Here is a 10,056-nt window from a genome sequence, read left to right on the forward strand (position 1 = left end):
GTTAGTATTGATTGCACATGAATGGGTAATGTTTGGAGCCACAGCGTTTTAACAAGGTCGTGAGGTACAGCCGTTCCGGCTAAACTTTTCATTTGTGTTAAAAGTTCGGATGGTTTTCTTTCCCCTAACTCGATATCGGACAACTTTTTTGTCTTCTTTTCTTGAGATTCGCTAAAAACAGATATTAGTTTTTCTTTTATATTTGCATATTTCTCACTAGGTGGTGGGTTGATAACTTCGTCAGTGATTTGTTGCAATATGTCTGTATCTATGGCGCTCAATACGTGATGATATTTAGTTGAGTCTGTTGTTATTCCAGCCAATGCAAATTGTGACTCGATTTGTAAGAACCATATTCTTGGATCTTTCTTCCAAAAAGGTGGAGTTTTAATGCTGACTCGTTCAACTCGTGCTTCCGTTGTGGTAGCTGGGGTATCCCTTTGTTCGTTCTGCATGGTCCACGTGTTTGTACCAATGTTAATGTACGCTTCTTGATAATTTGCGTGTTGGATGGGGTCACCAATTTGTCGGGATTGTTATGGGTTACGACAATTTACTCCGTAATAAATACTACACTGATTTTATAAATCGTTTACTTAGTATTAATTAATACGAACAAAAACTAAAATATACTTTATGTCACTGGGAAGTTGGCGCGCGAATTGCTAAGTTGTTAACATCGTTGGACATTGTTACCAACCTTATTTATTCTGTGCGTTGTCAACTTCAGGAAATTAAATAAACTAAAACTCTACAACATTAATATTATTGTAATATTTGTAGCGACACAAGGTGAACTGGGTTGCATAACCAGTTTCAGGTTGGCACATCTGCGGTTTAACAGTTAAGGTTAAGTTCAAAGAAGCCGTTTAAGCCACGCAGTATAGATATAAGGAGTCCGAACGGTATAGGCTTTTCCACAGTATTCGTGGTATACAATATTAAACCCAGATCATAGTTCTCTTTTCTGCCACTGGCTGCGCAAATGTTCAGGACGTACCGATGTTATTATTATTATCGCACGTAAATACGCGCTGGCTCGCGAATGTTGAAATTATTAAAAATATAAAACTAAGTATAAAATATTAATTTAATTATTTTAATTTTCAGAGCTGTCAGTATCAACAAAATTACCCGTATAAGGATTTAAACGAGTACTTCTTCAAACCTGGCGCGCTCTACCGGCAAAACATTCTGTCCCCTAAAATGCTACCATTTATTTAACATTACGTTCGGACTCCTTATATCTATACTTCGTGGTTCGGTCAATAAACTGGGAATAGCATCGGCGCAAGAAGAGAAATTAAACTGGAATGAAACTTTACAAAGGAAATGAAATGAATCAGAAACGTAAATATAAAAAGTCAGTCTCACATTTACTGTAAACTAATTTTGCTTTCTATGATACCGATTGTGTGTTTTTAAAAATATAATTGCAACTGTTCAGTTTTGTGTGGTAAAAATATATATTTTTATTAATATGTAGATAAGCAAATGCTGAACATATAGTCTAATGTATAACTATGTATTGTCTAAAATTATCTTAATAAATTGAATAACTAATATTGATTTTTTCTTTTCAGCCTTTAACCAAGAAATTTAAAAACTTCCTACCATGTTGAAAGTGCCTTAGGGCAAAAGAAAATTTAAACTGGCATCTAATGACATGAAATGTATGAGGAAAGATATGAAATGAATCAGAAAGGTCAATTTCATATTTACTATAAACGAATTTTGCATAGTATCATACCGATTTTGCAGTTACAAGTGCAGTTACTACAGTCCAATTTTGTATTGGAAAAATATAAATTTTCATTAATATATGGATAAGTAAATGTTGGACATATAGTCTAATAAATTTTAAATTTTATCTTATTGTACTAAAGGTTATCTTACAAATTTTAACTGTTCAAAATTGTAGTGCATGCAAAAATATTTATAATTATTTTTAGTTATTTAAATATGATCAGTTGTCACAAGTTACCTCCAAAGTGCCTTTTCTGCTTTAAATGTTGTCACAATATTTTACACTCACAATAAGTTAGTGTATAAATTATTTTACTTTATAATTTTTAGCTTAATTATTATATATAATTATTTTAATAAATTGGATAACTAATTTCAATTTTTTGTTTTCAGCATTCAACCAAGATAACTTTCCACCAAGTTTTAAGTTCCTTAGGATAAATGAAAAATTAAATTGCCATGTTATTTTATGAGGAAAGGAAATAAAATGAATCAGAAACGTGAATATAAAAGGTCAGTCTCATATTTACTATAAACTAATTTTGCATATTATCATACCGATTGTGTGTATTTATATATATTTTATATTACAACCGTTCAGTTTAGTAATATAAAAATTAAATTTTCATTAATATGTGGATAAGCAAATGTTGAACATATAATCTAATAAATTTTAATTTTTTTCTAATCATACTAAAAGTTATAGGCAGATGTCTAAAGATCTGCCTAAAAGATCTTCACTGAAGTATTGCAACTCTACAATAGCATGCCATAATAAGACAACCTCTGTGACTGAAGATGCAGGAAAAAGAAAACGGACTGAAGAGTTTTATGAAATTGATGAGTTTAATGAATTGTACAACCATCAAAAAGGACCATCGACCCGGACACTATAGACCCCCGATTGAAAAAGGAAGTCGATAGAGGATCTGTGTATTACGGAATCCACATGTATATTAAAAAATTTTACACTCACAGACAGGTTATGTATCTCAACAAATGCCATTTTACAAAATAAAATTAAAATATTTGTCTTTTAGTACTATCATTTCGTCAAGGATGGATTTACATTAAGTTAACTGATAATTTGTGGTCTGGTCACTTGTCGAGACAATTCAATCAAGACTTGATCAAACTTTTTTATCAAATGTATTTGGGTGAGTATTTTTTACATCTTTACAAGTTTAATGCTTCGATACATCTCAAAATGTTTACTGACAATTTAGGAGTAAGCAACGAGAAGTTGAAAGGTAAATGTAAAACATACAAGAGACCGAGTTTAAAGTAATTTAATCATAGTTTTTGCAACCACAGAAAGTGGTTTCCAAAATAAACAAAAAAAAAATAAAAATAAAATATAGATTTATTATATTATAATTTAGTATCTTTCTTAACTTTGTTAAGGTTTTTACAGAAATTATATTTTATTTTTTACATATCCGATTATATTATGAACTCGAGAATTTACCAGCTTCTTCCAAAGCAAGCCATAGTGATGCTTTCCACCACCTAATCATATTTTCACTAATAACAATATAAGTTTTTAAATATTAAAGGATCCACTACTTTAAATAATTCCATTAAATGTGCTTAGGTACCTATTAAAAATGTTTCCTATACAGCAGTTCTATTAATTCTGGACTTCGTTTTTGGATATTCTGTTGAAACTGATACTTCTTTGCTGCTGCTTTGCTGTGTTGTACTTGAAGTTTAGTTGCTACATTTAGGAAGTATCTGATATCTACAATTCGATTACCATTCAATGAATTGATTTCAATTCTAAAATAATACTTGTCGTCGCTGTCAGATATGGTTTCCGAAAAAGATACATTTTGTCAATTTGAATAAAAACGTACCGTCCATATTCTACATTTATTTCTGAAAACTAACTTCTTTCACTTTTGCATAGTTGTTGCACCACATGGACTAAGAGATTCTTTGTTTGCACGTGAATTGAAAACAGTATCTAATATCACATATAAAATATATCTCGAACATTGGGTAGTTTTCAGCACGTTCTAAAAGATTATCCACAATCTATTATCCTATTTTCTCCAGTTACCTTTTTCCTTGTTATTAACTTGTATATATAACTTATTTTATTTCACATGTCTTAAATCAAGAACCAAATCTTTTGACATTTTCTATAATTAACATTATTATTTTTCTATACAATAATATATAAGTTCTCAACACGTTCTAAAAGGTTATCTACAATATATGATCCTATTTTCTCCAGTTACCATTTTCCATGAGTATTAACTTGTATATATAACTTTTGATATTTTTTACGTTTCTTAATGATTTAAGCGAATCTACACGTTTTTGGCATTTTCTAGAATTAACATTGCTTTTATTTTATTTTTTATACAATAATACATAAATATATTATAATATATAATGTTACATGCTTCTTTGATTATAAATTTCATATTAAAATTATGTGTCACTTGATTTTCCAATTTTATAAAGTCAAAGTTAATTTAATTACATAATACAATTTCACTCAATCCATAGATTACTTAAAATTGAAGTTTCTACAAGAGACAAGATATGTAACAACAAGAAAAAACGAAAAAATTATAGAAATAATTTAAGAATATAAAAAAAAAACAAAATATCATATTTATATTAAATCCACTAATTTCGATTTGAAATGAACATAACACATTTCACGGGGGGGAAAACCACTGATACAAGTAAAAATTTATTAATTAATTGATGACATGAGTTAATAAATTTACATAACACATACGAAACAATAAAACAGCAATAAAAAAAAATTGAACAAAAAAGTTTACCTTTAAAAGTAGTTTTAGTAAATGCAAATTTAGAGGTAGAGTCACTATGCTACGGTTGGTTCATTCCGTGTCAAATTCGTTTCTATATTTATGTTTTTCCATGGTTGTTGATGGATCGTTCGATGAATCGAATTCTACGCAATTGGTCGGTAAGAGTATAATCCAACACCCAGTTTTTGAGTTAGTAGAATCCACTTTATCATATTTACAACATGTGTATTACTCATCCAGGTGTAGGGCGTAAATCAGACAATTTTGTATATAGACTGTTTTAATTCATTCTCCTAGTAAAAAAATCTGAATTTTAATGAGAGTTGTATTTTTTTATTTTTTATATTGTGGTTTAAGAAATTTCAATTAAACTGAAGGTTTTTAAGAAGACTAGAAATGATACTCTAATACAATTCAAACTTCAAGTTAAATTGTTTAGGTTTGTGTGGATTTATTTTTCTATTTATAAATGTGTTCAACTCTTTACAATTCATGTATGTACGGTCTGCGACAGATCTATAGTTACACTTTGTAGGCTCTATTCGCTTGCAGTGAGTGTGTGGGAGTCGAAGGGAGAATATTAGAAACAGTACAAGTGTTCAGATGCGACAATAGATGAGCATTATTATTTTCTGACAAATTAAGAATACTACTGCGTTCATATTATGCATTTTGAGTAGGATATTAATGTAATTTTACTTAATTATGATATAAAATGTTGGCAATTAAGAATTATATTCATATCGTACGAAAGTACTACAGTTTTTTACTGTATCGCATTCGTCATTAGAAGTTCAAAAATAAGAATATATTTCACAAAAACAGCATTCAAAGCAATACATGTCTATTAATATGAATAAATTATATAATTATTCAATAAACAACAAAAATAAAAAGATCACACATTTGAACATAAAAATATGTAGACTCAAAATTATAAAATGCAACTGGTATTGAAGTAAAAAGGAGGGAGAGTAACAAGCCATGCTGAATTCGAAGTGTAACTGCAGATCTGTCTCTGACCGTACATATTAATTAAATAAAGAAATTTTCCTTTTTAACGAACATTTCGAAATGTCTACAAAGGGCATCATATGACTGGTGAATAAATTTTTATAGACAATAATATACATTTTGTTTTCGATTCGTACAATGTGACCAGTACAAGAAGCCGCAAAACATCCCATGTTTTTACCACCATGATTAACTGTTGGTTTTTAGTACTTAAAATTGTTTCTCGTTCCAAACTAGTCTCCTTAGGTATTGCCTACTATCCAAACAAGTTATACTTAGTTTCATAGTAAAATGGTAAGATCTCAATATTTTAATATAGCGATTTAGGCGTGGTATTTCTTTGGAAGGCTTTGTCGCGCTTTTAGCGATGAAATAAGTAGTTACTGAAGAACGAGACTGTTGCCTAAATCATTGTCACGAATCAGCATAGTTATTAGTTATATCGTTTCAGTATTTGGCAATCGGGTTTCAGACCGTTCTGCTTCATAATCACCTTTTTATATTACAAAATGTATATTAAATTTATATAAAAAATATTTGATAAGCAAATGTAATATTTTTTCCATATAAACAATTTATTAACTGAATTATATCATAATTATGTAGGCATAGTATATTTTTCTAAAATAAACACAACAAATAAATTTATTTAAAAAATTTATATAAAATATATAATATAAAATTTAATTCACAGGCTACGTCTTTTCACCTAATCTAAATTTTATCCTATCAAAAATAGAAATTATTACAGGTTTCGAAATACTACGATAATTTCCATTGAGTAATTTCAAATAAATATTTAGCCATTATTAGCTCTAGTCTGGTTGAAGAATTATTAGTAGTTTCTTTAAAAATTCCCACTTTAGACTCCAGACACAGACAATTGCAATGATTATTTTCATCATTCCCAAAATCTACCTTTCGCCTATTCAAGTTTTTACCCATATTTAAACACAGAAGGTTTCGATGTTTCGGAAACTGAATTAATTTCTTCAAATATATATATATATTATTTTTGTTAAAAACAAACTGTTTAACTATTTGAAGAATTTAAAATGATTATTAAATATGTTGAGTCTTATTTGGTGTTTAATATTTTGTTTATATTCAACCTTATTTTTTATTTTAGTCATGGACGATGGAACAAAGGAGGTTCCCAGAATGTTTCAATTTCCTCATGACATATGAATGATCAAAGAGAATCTGATATGAAAGAAGTGAAGCCAAAGGTCAGTAAAATAGTTACTTTTAGTTCGTTTGGTTTAAAATACATTTAAGGTATACATAGTCTGTCTCAAAAATTATGACTTAGGATGTCAGATACGCGAAAGGGGTAAACAAATCGTAATTTTTATTTAGTATTATTCGAAATGAATTTCTTCATCACTGTAATTTGAATCTCTTCTGTAGCCAGATGTCTGCTGGTGGTAAATCTAGCGGGTATGGCGGATGTTATAAAAGAAAAAGGCCCTTTTTGGACAAAAATTTCATCACTATTCTAGACTTGTGAGCCGACGCGTTGCTATGTATGTACATTTTACACTTTACATTTATAATAGTTTGCAATAGTCTCAGCTATGTGTTATTAGACAAATATGTTATGTTGTTTGTTGTTATTCCAATTTTAAATATTTCAGTTAAAGAAAAATGATTCAATATGACAATTTCATTATGCATGTTTTTATTATATTTATATTTTAGGTATTTTGACAAACTGTGTCGAAATAAAAGGGTTCAGTATCGATTTTCTACAACCATTGTCTCAAGATTTTGGATGAAGTCCATTCTATTCACTGCTTAATTAAAGAAATACCAAGTACAGCCAGTGTCAACTTCATTCACATAAGATTACATAAGATTGATGTAGTGGTGGTATAATTGTACTGCGGTGGTAGCGGTAATTTCTAAATGAAGTGTTCGCAATAGACGGTATGGTATTATATAGGCGTGTACCAATGTACCAAGGTAGTAGTAACAAATCACGTTGTTGATGTTGAATATAATTACTGTTTATTTCTGCATCCTATTTTAAAACAGCCACACACTGAATAACAACAAAATTTTAGGTTATAATGGAATGAAATAATATAAACATGTACGGTTACAGTGCCTAACGTGCTTATGCGAAATATAACAGTTGCAATGGACGTTGGCAGACCTTAATAGCCTAAAAGTTAAAAGCTAGCTAGATTCTGCACTACCAATACCACAACAATCTGTACGAAGTTGGTCTTGAACACTCCAGTGAAAAATCACGAGTCTAACTTTCTGCACTACACACACGAATACACTTCTGCTGCATCAACATATATGTGAATGAGGCAAATTAGGCACTTCAATTTAAAAATTGAAATAATAAGTAATCATGGATGTTACTTAAAATAGGTAATATTTTAAGCAACAAGTATAAATTACGAGTTATGTTATTTAAATTATATTAAAATTTAGATATTATTGAGTATATTATAGGTATTTATTGTTGTCAAAAATAAGGTTTATAACCTGTTTCTCCACAAACATTGGGGTTGTTTATTTGACAATTATTTCAAGCATCCATTAAAAACGTCATGGTTTGTTGGCTGTGTTATTTCTTAAACCATCTTTCTAAATTGACCATTGATACTAATATACTGTGACTATAAGGTGTTACCAGTCTTTTCCTAAACGGAAAATAACTTGATTTATTTGAACTGCTAGTCAGGCATTTCTTTCAACTTTTCCTTCTCCTTATCCCTGACAATATTCGTTATTTTTTCAAAATTATACGACAATTCTGTGTATATCGGTAAATAAATTTATAAACTTAAAGCTTACAATTTGCACTTCGGAGCTTTCTAAAGCTTTTATAGTCGTTGTGTTTACACTTTATTATTGTATTGTAATTTTGTTGCCTTCATTGTCATCGATTTATTTCTTTAGCTGACATTATAGGAATTCCTTTACTATTTGGGACTTACTTTATTTCGTCCACCTTCACCTCATATTATTAACACAATATATTCTAATGGGGTTAAATCTTCACTGGGTCCACTTTGTGTTTGATTCTGATTGGTTACAATTTTTCTATTTTATATCTAAACGTTGTTAATTGAGGTTATATCTTGCAAAAGGACAAGCGAGAAATTGTAGTTCACTTCGATTACTATAGAGTGGGCCAAAGAAAGATCCATTTATGTGGTACGGCCGGATTGCAATTAAGAAGAATCTACTATTCATTAGCAATAGAGTATTAGCACTTAAATTTATTCCCCTCTGGGGATCAGTCTACTTTTATTTATCATACTGCTGTCCAACACGCTGTGTAAGGAACTGAGTGAAACTCCGTTTTCATTAACACGGCTTTTCCTGACTGTTACTGTGGTAGAATTACTACACGTACACTTTCATTTTCTTTTTTGACTTCTTACATAATCCGTACTAAAATAATCATTTTAGGGATCCTACAATAAAACTCAGATTCATATTTTCACAAATGAAATAATCATTTCCATGTGGACCTACTGCACAACCCGGATTCACTCATCATACATTTTAATACAATTCATAATTTCAACCAAACATTCAACAAATTCAAAATCTTGTTCTAGTCATGTCCTTCAGCTTAAATTTTATAAATGCTAACACGGCCATAACACACATTTAACAATGATAAAGAAAATACATAAACATCAACAAGAAAAAGCTCAGTTAGCCGTTTAGGCACCTCACCTTTCAGAATATCTAAAAGATACCCCATATCACTGTCGATGGTCCATTCAGCAGGATTAAGTTTTAACTGTTCTGCTTCTGTTACGACTTCACTGAATTACGATCTGTCACAATGATAAACTTAAAACCCAGAAGATAATACTAGAAGTATTTGAGAACTTGAAAGATTGTCAGTAATTCTAACTTATACGAGTGGTAGTTTTTATCGCCGTCGATTGAGCTGTGGCTGTAGTAAGTTACCACGGGTATTCTATTTTCATGCATCTTTCATCTTATTCATTTTGCCCTGAGCCCAAACAAAAGGTTTGATTTCTTAGTAAACTTGGTTATTCAAGCTGTTTTTGATGAAAAATATGGCACAAATTTTCGAAAATACTCGGCAAGTATATCGTGTACTAACACTGTTTGGCATGGAAGCCTCAAATAAGGCCTAAATTTTCCGTTGATCTGGGCGTATTCCGTCTGTAGAAATTTCTTTACCCAAATACTGAACTGAAGATTTCAAAAATTTACACTTATTAATATTTACACATCCAGCAATTGTTAGACGTTCAGTTTTGTTTATTTTTTTTGCTTTCGGTTTTAAGCTGCTGTCCTTGTAAAAGGGAACGGCGTCTTGTCTTGAATACGCCTTCTTTATCTAATCGGAATATTTGTCGGAGTGGTTTTCGGCTGCGTTTAACGCATGATACCTTTGGAAGTCTTCGTCGCCTTTGGGCGCATCTTCAATTTTGGTCTGCCTTCGGGAAATTTTCCATATTTGCCCAGCACTATATCACTTGATACATAAGTTCTG

General features: G+C 30.3%; 1 long non-coding RNA gene across 1 annotated transcript; it reads left to right on the plus strand.

Annotated features, from left to right (window-relative positions):
- The first annotated feature begins 1,583 nt into the window (after positions 1 to 1,583).
- On the plus strand, positions 1,584 to 8,015 carry LOC126266052 (uncharacterized). Its single transcript, XR_007548528.1, has 7 exons — positions 1,584 to 1,705; positions 2,140 to 2,259; positions 2,447 to 2,903; positions 6,682 to 6,781; positions 6,963 to 7,078; positions 7,254 to 7,520; positions 7,619 to 8,015. It is a non-coding gene; the product is annotated as an uncharacterized LOC126266052 (long non-coding RNA).
- The last annotated feature ends 2,041 nt before the right edge of the window (positions 8,016 to 10,056 follow it).

Source organism: Aethina tumida, chromosome 6, assembly GCF_024364675.1.
Source record: "Aethina tumida isolate Nest 87 chromosome 6, icAetTumi1.1, whole genome shotgun sequence".
Taxonomy (NCBI): Eukaryota; Metazoa; Arthropoda; class Insecta; order Coleoptera; family Nitidulidae; genus Aethina; species Aethina tumida.